This window comes from Meleagris gallopavo, chromosome 2, assembly GCF_000146605.3.
Source record: "Meleagris gallopavo isolate NT-WF06-2002-E0010 breed Aviagen turkey brand Nicholas breeding stock chromosome 2, Turkey_5.1, whole genome shotgun sequence".
Taxonomy (NCBI): domain Eukaryota; kingdom Metazoa; phylum Chordata; class Aves; order Galliformes; family Phasianidae; genus Meleagris; species Meleagris gallopavo.
This window is the reverse complement of record NC_015012.2, coordinates 6,407,190-6,421,457: the sequence shown is the minus strand read 5'-3', so window position 1 is coordinate 6,421,457 and position 14,268 is coordinate 6,407,190. Positions and strand designations below refer to the sequence as shown.

Here is a 14,268-nt window from a genome sequence, read left to right as displayed (position 1 = left end):
AAAAAAAAACAGCCTTTCCTTTTTTTTTTTTATTTTTTATTTTGCTCCAAATATGTGAAATTGTGCATTTGCAAAACAGAGCTGCTCTCATGTAAGCTAATTCTTTGGTGAGGTGACAAGGCTCCAAACTTGTAATAAATTATCAATGGCAGCATTAGGAAAGAAAATATAAAACCAAATATGCTTTGAGAATTGACTGAATATTTTATTTATCTTTTTTTCTTTTATTGAGGCATCCTTTGAAAAATGGCACAAAATAAATAGTTTTGCAAAGCAACAATATAATCAATCTCTAAACGAGAAGATAAATCAAGGATTTCATTAACTGCTGGTAGCCAGTTTAAATTGTAGTCTTGTCCATAATGTCTATCTATCTATGTATGTCCAAGTTATATTAAAAACCTTTAAATGGCTTTGTAATATCAGCTACATCTAGCTATTATAATAATTAATGATACTGTTTTATAAATCAATATATGTATTCTTGATAAATTCATATCCAGTTAATGGTGTAATTTAAATAAAAATTAATGCAATAAAGGACATACTGGAATAGGCAGGAAATCTTTAAAGGTTAAGAGGCAAATTTGTCTAAATTCTTTTCTTTATACCTATTTTTGAGAAAGCGCCCATTGAAATTCAGCTGCAAGCAGGCTCGCTCTTACGGCCACGCTCTGGCCATTAGTTTTGGATTATCAGCAGCCGTGGAGTTTTGCAGGCAGATGCAACGCGAGGTCCTTCAGCTGAGCGAGCGCGTCCCTCCCTGCTCCCTAATCCTGCTGCCGAACTGCAAACAAAAGTCATGGGAGGAACGTGCCGGCCTTTGGCCAGGAACAGAAAGGGGGGAAACGTGCTGTTTCCAACGCTCCCCATTGATCCCATCTTTGTAGCGTCGCTGGGATTTTTGGCTTATTGTATAAAGTGTAAAAAAGGTAAAATGTAAATATTTTGTCCTGGGTGTGGAGCGTGTTGAGAGGAGCACGGAAACCCTGCAGCCTGTGCAACGCAATAAAAATCTGTTCTTTATCTCTTGTTTTAAATACAGTTAATCCAGTTTATTCAGCAAACACATCTAAGAGCAGCTTAAGGGGAAAAAAAGCTGGAAATCGCCTTTTCATATTTCTAGATGGCGCGCTGGTGAGAAACCGTGGCTCAGTTCCTTTGCTTTTATTTACAGTCAGTGACCACAAAATGTACCTCTAAGAATAACACGGGATTTTAATAGGCAATATTAATTGTCCTTACCATAACTTTTGATCTTAAATGTTTAAAACAAAAGCCCGCTGCCTGTTTATACACTGGATGTTTTATGAAGGATCTCTTTTTGAAATTATGCAAAACACGAAGCTTTGTCATCTGCCTTGACACGGTACAGAAATGTCACTTTAATCTGCTGAGGGTTTTTTTTTTTTTGTACGTTTCTCTCAACATTGCTCTGCCTTATTTAGAGCAGCAGCAGCGCTCTGCGCAGTTTCCTTTGACACTGATGGGTATTTCAAAACACTGCGTGGAAGGGAGGGAGGAAGAGAAAGGAATTTGCTGCCAGTCACCTCAGCAATGCAGCTACACGAGCGATTGCTATTTGCTCAAAGTTTACATTTCCAATGAGCTTTGGATGTAAAGCTGCATTATCCTGACGCTAGCTCCGAGTTTGGGAACGTAGGGGGGAATCGAGGAGGATGATGATTGCTGCGTGTGGAAGCACGCTTGGGTGTTAGTAGCATTGCCATTTAAAGCCTATTTTGGTTTTCGGTGGAACTAGGAGCAGGAGACGCATCGCCATCCCTCAGAGGCTCAATTTAGGCTTTATAGGTAAAGCATCAAATGGGAGCTTCCAGCAATGCCCTGAAATGTATTGCACATCCTCAATATCTTCATTTTGAAGCGTGCCTTGTTTTTTCCCCTCCCGGGATCGCTCGTGTGTCTCTCCCCAGACAAAGCAAGGACAAGCCGCATTCTTGAAAATTATCTGCCTTACAGATCGCGTTCCCAGGCATGTCCCTGCATTTTATTACCACGGAAAACCCCTTAATGGTATCACAATTTTAGACTTGTTAAGTGGACATCTTCCTTGTATTTAACTGCAAACAAAGTGACTTCATTTAGGGGCAGGAGGAATGAGAAAATGCTTTGGGATGATTAGAAACATAAGTTTCTATCTTCTGTCACCCGATCCTATCAATTATTCAAAAACTACTAAATTTAGATGTCTGTTCCTAAAACATTGTTTGTGCTCGTTCGCTAGAAAGATGGAGGCAGTTGATAATTTGGCTAAATTATGTGCTTGAGCCCAATTATTACAAATGAAACAAACTCTTTTTGCGCCCATGCAAAGTCAAAGTCAGCGTTTTGGTTTGGCATTGCCAAAATTTCCTGGCTCCTTGTGTGAGCAATTATGGTGAGGCTTGGGCCCACAGATGTCGGTGTGGATCAGAAATGCCTTGCCACCGGGCTGCTAAAAGCAGTGAAGGGTCTAACGCAGCCCCAAGTGGTGGTTCCCTGGGCATGAAGCCCAACTGAAGTGCTCAGTGCTGCCACAAGGCAAGCTGGGGAGACGGTGGGGTGGGCACTCCGTGTTGGGTGGGCAGCCCAGCTCTGCCACACCTAACACCACCTCGTAATTGCTGTGTCATCTCCTCTGCTGGAAGAGATGCTGGGCTGAGGCAGAGACTGTGGGAGATGGCATGAGGGCATGAGAGCTGATTGCAGTGCCACTGCCTGATGTGGGAGAAAAAACAAGCCAAAATAATAATAATAATAATAGTAATTTAAAAAAAAAAACAACAAAGATATCCGCCCTGCAGAAACACCACCCAAGCATTTATCTTGCGATTCCTGAGACATGGGCAGCCTTCAGGAGAAAAAAAAAAAAAGAATACTTTTATAGTTAGAAACCCAGGCATTTGAAAGCAGCAGAAAGCAAATGGCACGAGCCCTTCCGTCCCCCACACTGCGGGGAAGGCATGCGGGCACGATGCAGGTCCCTGCTTTACAGCCCGGCATAAAGGCAGGCGAACAGAGAAGGAGGGGAAAAACACACACGCACAAAAACACAAAACAAAGGACGTGTAAGCGCTTTCATTTATTTTGATAATCCTCCTCCTGCTCCAGAGCGTTTTGCTGTCTTTGTCAAAGTGAATGACAACAATTTGGCCAACTCTCTCTGAGCTGCGCTCAGCAGTGACAGGCAAATTATCAGAGGCCCTGCACTCCTTATTATCGGAGGAGAAGTCATCAGGAGGACGTGCGGAGGATCCCTCTCCCCTGTCACTATTTGTCAGTGGGACAAGGGCCACTGCTATGGGTAGCTGACAGGTAATTTCAACAATAACAATTACTCCTATTACTGGTGTCATAAACAATTCGCCCAAGGCATGACAATAGCAAAGCTTTATAATTCAATGCCATATAAATAAATGCCAGCAGGTAACAAGTAATTTAGCTCCAATCAGGCCTCGGCCCTGGCATTAATATTGTTATTGCAAGAAGATGGAAAATTGAAAAAATTCAATATGTTAATGAATTAAGAGGGGGTCAGAGGCTAAGGGAGGGGAGGAGTGAGCAGGGAGGGAAAAACAAAAGCAAAAGCGACAAAAAGCCATGGCCGGGCCCAGCCCCACGCGTGGCACTGCATGCACTGCAGGCAGAAAGGCACAGAGCTGCTCTGATTGCTGCACTATAAACAGAGCCCTGGGTGACATGTCCTGCACGGTGCAGATTTAACAGAGGGGAAAGGTTTGTTTAAAGCTCCACCACTTCAGGGCACGCTCCGTGGTTCCCTTCAGTTTCATCTTTTTCAGCCAGCTCTGTTAAAGCACTGATCCTTATTTATCAGGAAGAAGGATTTCCCCATCCTTGCCCTGTCCCCCAGTGCCCTGCCCAGGCCTCCCGTGGAACCCACAGAGCAATGGGCCCGGGTTCAGTGCCTCACTTGGCCCATTCTGCAGGTTTATCACTTGTCCAGCCAAGACAATGCGGCATCAGCCTGACAGCAGTAAAAGAATTTGAAGAATCTCTAATTAGGAGAGCTGCGGAGCAATTAACGCATGTCAAATTTCACTTCATCAAGTGCCACTCTAATTTTCCCACTAAAAATTAATGGACTTTCGTGTGTGTGTGTGTGTGCGTGCGCGCGTGTGCGGGTGTGTGTCCCCTCAAGGCAATGTTGATTCAAATCTGCTCAAGATGCAGCGTTGCACAGCTAAGCATCTTCTTGATTACAACCCGCCACACTTCTAACTGCTTTCATTCTCACTGCCACAGATACTTTGTCAACAGTCAAATTACGCCACGCTGATAACAATGCATAATGGTCTTCCTCAAAGGAGGCTCCTGTCACGGAGCAGCCTTTCATAAAAATGTACCATTTTCTTCCCCAGGAAATATATCTGTCTGACAATGAAGTTTTTGCGGTTTCGGCATTGGCTGCAATGTAATCCTTTATTTCTCCCCCCTCCCCTGTTTCTCCCTCTCTCCCCCCGGCTCCTGCTGTAATTTATTTATTTTTGAGCCCTTCTGAAATCACGGCAGGGCACTGTTTGAAGAGCCATGCAGAATGGAAAATATTTATAGTCACTGTTTGTACTGCTTTTGCTGAACCACTTTGCTCCAAGACATTTTCAAGAGCAACGTGCACTCTCCAATACTGGTGACTTCTTTTTCTTTCTTTTCTTTTTCCCTCTCTCTCTCCCCCGCATTTAGAAAGGTGTAGGGCAGGCTCCTGCCCTCCCATCTGGAGCATGAGCCCTGCTGACGTCAATGGGAGTTGTGCCCGCTGCTGTAAACATGTTGGGACATTCTCTGATAATGGATGGGGTTTGGGTTCCGCGTGGTGCCAGCGTCCTCCGAGGCACCCAGGACAAATCTCCTTTTTGTCAGAGCAGAGGGCGAGAGCCTGCCTGGGTCTGCCTCTGGGCTCCCTGCTCCTCACTTTTGCTGGGAGATCGATATCAGCAACAAGGAGAGGGGTTGATATGAATAACATAGCCTAAAGATTATCTTTTTCCCTTGAAGTTTTGGAGTATATTTCAATACATTTGTCTTCTCACAAACCTGAAGAGCAAATATGACTCTTCCTGCTGCAGGGTTGCTATGAGAGAACAAGTACTCCCATGGTATTGCTAGGGCATTCACACCTTAGTGCGTGCCTGCATTATAAAAAAATCAACACCACAAAATACATATTTCCCTTTATCCATGCCACCTTTCCATCGCCAACTTCTCTCCTGCTGCACACAAATGATGCAAAAGCAGCAGGTAATGTTGCCCGCTCCACCCCATGCTCCCCTACACCCACCCCTTCCCTTCAGACACCGCCATCCTGCAGTTATTAACCCTTCCTGGCACCTCTGGAAGTGGAGGGTTGGGGGTTGCTCCCCTCTCTTCATCCCTGCCGAGGCAGAAGAGCAGCACCGGGGCTGCGTTAACAAAGCCTGGCTGGGTCGGTGCACAGGGAGCACGTAGGGACTGCAGCCCTAAAAATTGTAATGCCGCTTTTAAACAAAGCCGAGAGATGCACTCTGCCTCCAAACCCCTTTTTTGCAAGGCGGGGGGAGGGGGTAGAACCAAAAAACGCTGTCGTAAAAATAATAGGCAGGGCTGTAAATTAAAGAAAGAGAGAAAGAAAAATGGGATGATATAACGCATCCTGCGGTAATCAATTTTACCTCCAATATCTGCTTTTGTTTTCAAAATGCTAAATAAACAATACATAATGCATCTCTCATCAGCCAAAACCATGAGGGCTCTGTGCTCAAATAACAGGAAACATATTCAATTTTCCTAACAGAAGACAGTTCATTAAGCTGTGCCACATCAAATAAAACTTTAATTTCTCCAGCATCGGAGTCGCAATGAAAGCAATTGAGGAAGATGAGCCATATGGTACTTCTATCAGCAAACACATATTGCTCATTCCCCCAAAGTTTTCTAATTCTGCTCCCCAGACCTGTGTAATATAGATAATGTGCTCTGAGCGCAGCAACCATGAGCTATCTGGTGTACACTTCTAATACTGTATTTAATGGGAAATAATGAATCATAAAAGCCTTGCAGAAGACGGCTTTTGCTAACCTAAATCTCAGCTGTAATTTCATTGTTCTGTGCCTAAGATGCCGCTTGCCCTTTTCAAACAACAGCGGTTGAACATAATTATGCCGCCGCGAACCTGGGCTGCAAAAAGAGCGGCTCCTGGCCCTACCAACTTCCATTAACTCCTGAAGCCCCACGCCGGGGCGCCCGGGTGCAGCAGCCGGCTCCCAGGGGCCAGGGCAACACTCCGAACCGCTTCCTCTCCGATCTGGCCCCAAAATCGCCACAGGAGGCTGTGAAAAATTAGGAGATCTACTTGACATCGGGAAATCCGACACTTGCCTTCTCTAACATCTCTAAGTAACATAGCTGTATAGCGTAGTAAGAGATGGATTTTTTACGTGTATATATATTTTTTTCCCTAAAAGGTAAGTCTATTTTTCTTTTAAAAATTGTGCTTGGTGCCTCGAGCAAAGACACCAAACTTTATGGTGTTTGTGCTCCCTTTATAAATGTGTAACAGCATATGTAATGGTGCTGTCATTGTAGGGGCTGCGCAGCATCGCTGTGCTGCCTTGCTCTGCCTTTCTCTCCGTGTTTCAGCTAATGGCAAGGGATGGGGTTTGCTTTCTGTAGTCATCCGTACGGACACATGTGGGGGCTGTAAGGGCAGAGGTGAGAATACAAAGGTGTTATTTGGGAGTGACCAACTCTGCTTAAAAAATGCCTAAAGTCATCTGAAGGCAGCCCCTCGCTCTCCACCCCCCGCCACCCAATGCAGGGCTAATTTAAAACACGGTCTAGATACACTAATTCTGCATATTGAAAGCATATTTTAGCGTCCGCGTTTGTTTTGGCAACGGACGAACCCCAAACAATTACATTTAACAACAAGAAGACTTTTTATAAAAAGTTAGCAATCGCCTTTTTTAAAGCTTATTAAAATCAGCATGCTCGATGGCTGCCTCTACGTTTGCTTGGAGGCTTGATTGCGCTCATTAACGCTGCCTGCTCGGGAGCTGCTTTGGGAAGCCTCACGCCTGGCTTTTCTCCTCCGTGCCCCCCACCACCCGTTGACCCTCAGTTCCCTTCACGAGCTCCTAAATTTCAGCGCACCCAAGCCCCGCGCAGAGCCCAACAGGTACCGGGAATGGCACCGGGAGCCTCCAGCCAACCGCACCAAGCAGCGATACCCCCAGCCGGTGGAAAAACAAAACAGCGCATTGATCATCGCCCCTGAATGCCTTAAAAACAAATGTTTAAACAGGTTTTTTTTGAACCGGCGCAGAAAGCCTCTGCATGCTCCGCTGGGTTACAATAACAATGGTCTATTGCAATGTAAAACAAGCTGGAGGATAAAAAGGTGCTTTTTGTTACCATTTTATCAAAGCTGTTCATCTTCTAGCTGCAGGCAGCATTTTGCTGGAATTGCAGATATTTCTCTGTCCAGGCTCCTTTGTTTGTGCATCTCATTTGCATATATTTATCTCCAGCTGAGGGTGCTTTCAGCTCATTACGGCCTCCCCTCGCATTATTTCATAAGCCAGCTGCTGGGAAGGATTTCACCTGTGGTGACTGAGAAAAGAGGGGTGAAAAACCAAATTCTTCATAAAAAGGAAATCTTCTGACTTTCTTCCCCTATAAATGGGCACCATTTGTGTTAAACAGCCTCTTGTCATGATAGATGCCTCCTGGGGTCAGGGGGGAAAGTTGAGCTGAAGGTCAGCAGTAAAACAACAGACAAACCAGACGCCAAACTGGTTCCTGAGCTGTCGGTGGGAGCCGCGGTACAACCAGGTCTTGAACCTTTTTCAACCTCTAATAAAACAGGGGAAGAATCTGAAGTGGATCAACCAGGCCCCAGAGGAAGCCGCACGGAAAAACACAAATAATATCAATATCGCGCAGCCACGGGAAACAATGGGGCAGCGCTCGGCGTGACATGCACGCTGCTATTGTTTCAAGAGCTGGGGAATTAATTCCACTTATTTATTTAAGGCGTGTCAACTAGCTGCCTAAACCTGTTTCGGTGTCAAGATGAATAAAACTTTTATGGCTCATAAAATAGAGCCATTCATCTCAATGTTCTTTGTGGTGCCTGTTGTATTTTTTTTTTTCTCCTCTCCCCACGGCAAGCTCAGCCTGGCGTCTCGGCGTTACCGGCTCACTCACACCAGTGCTGCGCTGGGCTGGCATCCGGAGTGGGCAGCATCCCCATGTTTCTGCTGGGTCTTATTCTTCATGAGCAGGGATGTTGATGCTTGCTGCCCGTGCTCTGAGCTCTGCTATTCTCAGGCACACGGTACAGCTCAAAAAGTAGTGATGGAAATGCACGATCAGACAATGGTAACAGCAGTGTGGTCACGTTCCTATTGCATCCGCTGCTTTTCTGCTGCTTTTATTTGGGCTTTGGAATGAGCAGCACTACGTGCACATAGGATGGGCATCGCGGGTGGCAGTGGCTGAGTGAAACTCCTGTGGATGTGACTCATTGCCATGAGGCCCCTTCCCCTATCCCCATCCTCAACCCCACAATGAATTCATATCACCTACAGTGCTTTGGACCAACAGGTAATAAACTCCAATAAAGCACGCTTTTTATCAGGGAGAAAAAAAATCCCATTAATTATAGTTCATGACTACTCTAAACCAAATGTTCAAATAGTAGTTGGAAATGATGCATAAAATCTCAGCATGTTCTGATAGGTTATAGAGTTGGTGGTTTATTGCAATGTAAAACAAGCCACAGGAAGAGAGGGTGGTTTTGTTTACCATTTTCATCAAAGCTGTTCATCATGTTGATATACTTATGCTATGTTGTGACCCCTACGTATGCTGCGTTTCATTTGTTTATTTTCTAGGTTGTTGCCACTTTTGCTGCTTTTCACGTCAGAGAAGTCGGGTAACGCGGGGCCCTTTGAAATATGTCTCATCTGAACTAAACTTCTGCCTGCAAACCATAGATGTAAGAAATATTTATTATGGCCGAGCAAGGCTTTCCTTTTCCTTAATCTGGGGCAATTAGTACCTGAATAAACACAGACTGAGCAATTCACCTCCTCACAGCATAACTGCACTTTAGAGGAGTTCCTCAGCTTTGCCCAAAGAAGCAAAGCTCCCACTGAAGCACTTGGAGCTCACTTTCACCCTGCACAACTGCCTGTAAACCCTCTGACTTCTAATGGAAAACCCTTTGCACTCCCCCAACTCTGCACTCCTCAAACCACAGCCAGGCCTGGCTCTCTCCCCCCGAAATCTTTCACCCCTCTTCTCATTTTTCCTGGGCTCTAATCTAATCACTAATTCCTTTGCTTGGCCAAATAGTTAAAAATGTTAAGTGCTGGCAGTTCCTCCTGCCTCCCCCCAGTATCTGTCTCTGTTTATGGAACGGGCCCTGGTTTCCTCCTTCTCTTGTTCAGCTGTAGGTCTTCAGGTCGGGAGACTGTAAATACACACAGTGCTGCCCCGACCCATAAATCTGAGCAAGGGGCAGCCCTATATATTCAGATAAGCCATGCAGAGAGGGGAAAAGTTAAAAAAAAGGGGGAAGAAATAAAGAATAAAAGCAAAGTAAGGCAAAGGCAATGCAGCAGCTCCATGACCATGCCAACAGGGCATATGGGATGCCCACCGCCGCCCTCTGTTTGTGCACAAATTGTCACAAAATGCATTTGGTTCTCTTAGGCAATGAAATGAAACCCCAGATCTCTGTGGCTTTCTGATGTGCCTTTCTTTCCCCCAGCCCTTTGTTGGTTGATTCCTTCCCCCCCTCCCATTTTATTTCCAGCACCTCTGAAGCTTTCAAGGGAACAGTCCCCCTGTTATTGCTTCTCAGCTCCAAGGTCTTAGAATAAATAACATTGTTATTACTCACTTCACCAATTTCCAAGAAGAAATATTGCCGCAGCAAATGCGAGCAGCACTAATATTTGCAAAGTGATAAATGGATTGCTACATACCTTCCCGTCTGTGTGGCCTCCAGCCATCCCCAGGCCAGCTCCATCTCCTTGGGCGCCTTTGAACAGAAGGGGCTCCAGGCACGGTGCCTTGCACCGGATCCCCTCCCTCAGCCTCCAATTGGGAGAGGAGCTCAGACCTGGAGTTAGGTACCGGGGGAGATGGCTGCCCTGCCCGCACATACCTGGCAAATAACATATAGTTTAAGCAACAGTTTTATCTACTTCTCAGATGCGGTGCGAACTCTTCGATTGCATTGAAAACAAATCTCCAAATTCAATTATTCCTGGGACATGAGTCATGCTGAAAAACACTTTAAATGTCTGGTAATTAAAAACAAACCACAACCTCTTGCTTCACCCTACAGTGGCTGCTCCAGCAAAGCAAGCCAGACTGCCACCAACAATGGGCCACTGAAACCCTGCTTTGCTCTCCTCCGAAGAGCTCATGTTGTCCGCCAAGCCCTTCCTGGCTCCTTGCATCCCGATGACATGTTCTCAGCTGAGCCCATTGCAATTCCAGGCTATGCTCCAATGGCTATAGTTATTTCACTTGTTTGGCTACTTCATTGCTTGGCTTGAGCTCTTTGGCTTAGGCAAGTGGCTTCACCTGAGCTCACTCAGGCGTCAGAAATGGTGTAAAAATGGATTTTCTTGTGTAGACCAATATGCAGCTGCTCTGGAGCATCGTCTCAGTGTCCTTGTGGTTGTGTCACATTCTCTGTGCAGCAGGGGCAGTGCCAGGAGCTCTCACTGGGCATTTGTCCCCAGCCCTTTTCTTCTGAAGAGGCTGGCAGGAGCCTTAGGGAACAACTATCAGCATATAGAGGTTATGTGCACATGGCAAACAGCATCCTATGGCTTCTAGATGGGTTGATGGGTGCACACAAAGGTTCCTGCAGTGCTGGGTGAAGGTGCGGGCACAGTGTGGCTGTGCTGATTCATGGAGACAAGTCTGCACCCGAGGGGATGGAGAAGGTGGTAGACTGAAAACCTGGGCTACATATGTATGTATATATACATGTAAATGTACATTTTTTTCTTTATTTTCTTTTTTCCCTAAGAAATAACTCTAAACTGTAACATGGAAAGTGAACTTGAGAACTGTTGAAAAACAATCACTCAGAAATTGTGGGCAGAGGTACAAAAGGGTTGAGCAGGAGACAATAAAAATCTGTCTGGCAGTTTTCCTCTTGACCGAGGTAAATAACATATTTTCTTTTTTGTTGTTGTTTTTAAGATAAGACAAATTGAAATGAAGGCCATGAAACATAGATAAGGAGAGAAAGTCCTTCGGGATGGGCTTGTAAAAGCTCATGCAAAGTACATACAGTTGGGGAGTAGTAATAAAAAGTGATAGTTTGTATTGGTTTCTAATCAAAGGCTTAATACACCAACCATTCATAATGCTCATAAATGTCTGTGCACTGTTATACAGGCATGAAGCTATAGATACATAGATGTGAATGTACATATATATATATACTTGCATACTGTGCAGATATGCATGTGCTTATATATACAACAATGCTTATTGATGGATGAATAAGTGTATGTATTAATATCACAGAGACACATACGTGTAAGCAAAACCATGCACACAACTGTGGATTCTACCCCAAAATACACAGCTTGCCACCAATGAAAAAGAACAAGGAAAATTGCAAAAAACAAGGAAAAGTGCAAAATTATCTCAGGAAAAAAAAAGATGAAAGGAAGTGTCAGGGTGAGAGCTGCAGCAGTGTCAATATAGGGAGCCATCCCACTGCTTGCAAGCATTCAGAAATCACAGAGCACTTACTAGCACCTTTCCCAGCCCAGAAGCAGGCAGGGAATGGCTTGAGACTGTGATTTTGGGGCAATTTGTGCCGATTCCTGCTGCCCCAGCAGGCAGGATGCCCTGAGAGATTGGCCTCAGCCAGGAGCAGGAAACATGCAGGTAAGAACAGTCAAAATAATTGAATATATACATTCATATGCACACATGTTTCTCTAAGCAGGCTTTGAAAGGAGGAAAAAAATCGTGTCTTCATTTTTATTATTTCTTCTCCTCAAACCTTAAAAAAAAAAAAAGCCAAGTCAGTTCTTATTTTATCCAGACCAGTTCATAAATCCCAAGTCATAAATCCACATGATATCCCAGGCTGCTGGATTTTGCATTTGGAGCCCTGAAAGACTGATAGCTGAAAGATTTATAAGATCCCAGGTAGCTGGTGTGCTCCCACCAGCCCCACTGCTGAGGGTCCGTGCACCCCAGGACACTGGGAATGTGTATGGGGACATTGTACATGGGCAGCTGCCCCTGGGATCCTGGTTCTGGTTGGAATGAATGTGTGCAGAAGGATACAACCTAGTCCTTTGGGGTGGCCAGGGCATGTAGAGGCTTTTCCATGCTGTGAGATGAGGGCACTGGGAGTGTGGAATTTGCTGCTACCTCCTTCAGCTGTACTGAAATTTTGTTCCTTGTGGTGCCATTTAATAGGAATGAGAGTTCAGTAGGAGTGGAGAATCACTGCCGGCATTTCCATAGGGCCAAAAGATGAAGAAGAAGGGAATGGGAGTGCCCCTCTGGAGGCATTCAAGGCCAGGCTAGATGTGGCTCTGGGCAGCCTGGTCTGTGGTTGCCAACCCTGCACATAGCAGGGGGGTTGAAACTAGATGAGCATTGTGGTTCTTTGAAAAGAACCAGGCCATTCTATGATTCTATGATTCCATGATTCTATGATTCTGTGATTCCCTGACAAGGAAATGGAGATACCATGTTTCCAGTAGGTGCAACAAACAATGCAGCCAGCAAAGCAGCATGTTTGCCTTCCCTAAAGAGTACTGAAGGTTATTATTATTATTACTATTATTTTTGTAGGTTCAGCGGACGTTGCATGTGAGCCCATGTCACTGGGACAAGAGTCATCCCTGAAAGAGATCCTCTTCAGTGTGATGTGTTCTATCTGTCTGCATACTAGGATGCTGAAAGGATCCCTACAGCCTGCCTTCTAATATTTACTCCTATTTTTTTCCTTTGTGACCATATTCAAGCGTAATTTTTTTTTTTTTCCCAGATTTTCACTGTCAGACATTGCAGAAAACCACTTCTGCAGTCGCAGTTCCTTTATAGCTATGAGTCTAATAACTAACATCTTTGTCGCCTAATACAGACCGTGGCATTTACAGGGGAACTGCAGCAGACCCACAGAAGGATAAGTTTCAGGTTATTCCCCAAATTTCACCTTTTTCCAAGCCTGGGAGTGGCTCTCATGAGAGATCATCATTGATGGCAGCATTCATGCTTCATCTGTACTGGTTTGGCGAGCTTTGCTGTTCTGTGCATATTCAAGCCACCGACTTTATTAGTGTTGATTATGTGAAGTTTTGCAGCTTTAAAAGGGCAACTCATCCTGAAGTTTTCTTTCATTAAAAGCATCCACAGGAGCTCCTTTTTTTCCCCTCTGCTTCTTCTAATTCTGTTACTATCTCACTAATTACAAATGCTGTACAAGAACTAGTATTGAGCTATAGAAACGAAAGGTCAATACAAGAACAACACTTCATTTGTAAATAATATGGCTCTGCAATCAATTATCTCATTTTCACAGAAGACATATTAATCTAGGAGCAAAAGATGGAGACATTTGGAGGATGTGCAGAAGGGATCTTTAAATGTTAAATGTTCTTTAGCATGTGCTAAATAAAGGCTTCAGCAGAGCAAAAATGTAGTGCATAGCACTGACACTCCAGGGAGATTCTTTAGGTCAAGTGATTTGTACTTTCAAAATAGTTCTCCATTGCACTGTAAAGCCTCTGCCACTGGTGGGCTGATGTTATTTAGGATGATAGCTGCAGCAGAGAAAATACTGAAAAAAAAAAAAAAAGTCATCAGCAAAAAAGGTGCACGTTTGGATAGGTGAATCTAGCATTCTTTGCACTGGTTGCAGTTGGCCAGCATAGGGGTGTGCAGGAAGCTTCTGTCAATAAAAGAGCCGCTGCAGGATCATCGGCTCTTCCAAGGGTCACAGCAGGAATCCATGTCACGATTCAGAGATAGGCTTGTGGGTCCCAAAACCATAACCATTACTAGAGGAAACTGTAAGGAAATACATTCCCTGACCTAAAACCAGCTCAAGATTTCCTCATGCTCCCATCAAATGGCAAGGAAAAGCTCCTGTAGGCTTCTTCCCCAAAGAGACAGCAGGAAGAAGGGCATGCATGCAATGCCTACTTGTTTTTGCCTTTCTGCTTCAGACACTGTATATCCGCCCCATGGAAACAACATAGAATGGAAAAA

At 44.8% G+C, this 14,268-nt stretch overlaps 2 long non-coding RNA genes across 6 annotated transcripts in view; one reads left to right on the top strand and one right to left on the bottom strand.

Annotated features, from left to right (window-relative positions):
• LOC116216275 overlaps positions 1-14,262 on the top strand; it is a 57,029-nt gene extending 42,767 nt beyond the window's left edge. For 4 of the 5 annotated variants that reach the window (XR_004158731.1, XR_004158728.1, XR_004158727.1 and 1 more), the window contains 3 exons: positions 8,892-8,995; positions 11,051-11,188; positions 12,850-14,262. This is a non-coding gene — a long non-coding RNA (uncharacterized LOC116216275). Of the gene's footprint in view, positions 1-4,412; positions 6,459-8,891; positions 8,996-11,050; positions 11,189-12,849 lie in introns of those variants that run through there. The other variant, XR_004158730.1, reaches the window with a different exon arrangement.
• LOC104909502 overlaps positions 13,753-14,268 on the bottom strand; it is a 157,067-nt gene continuing 156,551 nt past the window's right edge. The window contains exon 14 of the long non-coding RNA XR_002111551.1: positions 13,753-13,837. This is a non-coding gene — a long non-coding RNA (uncharacterized LOC104909502). The remainder of the gene's footprint in view (positions 13,838-14,268) is intronic.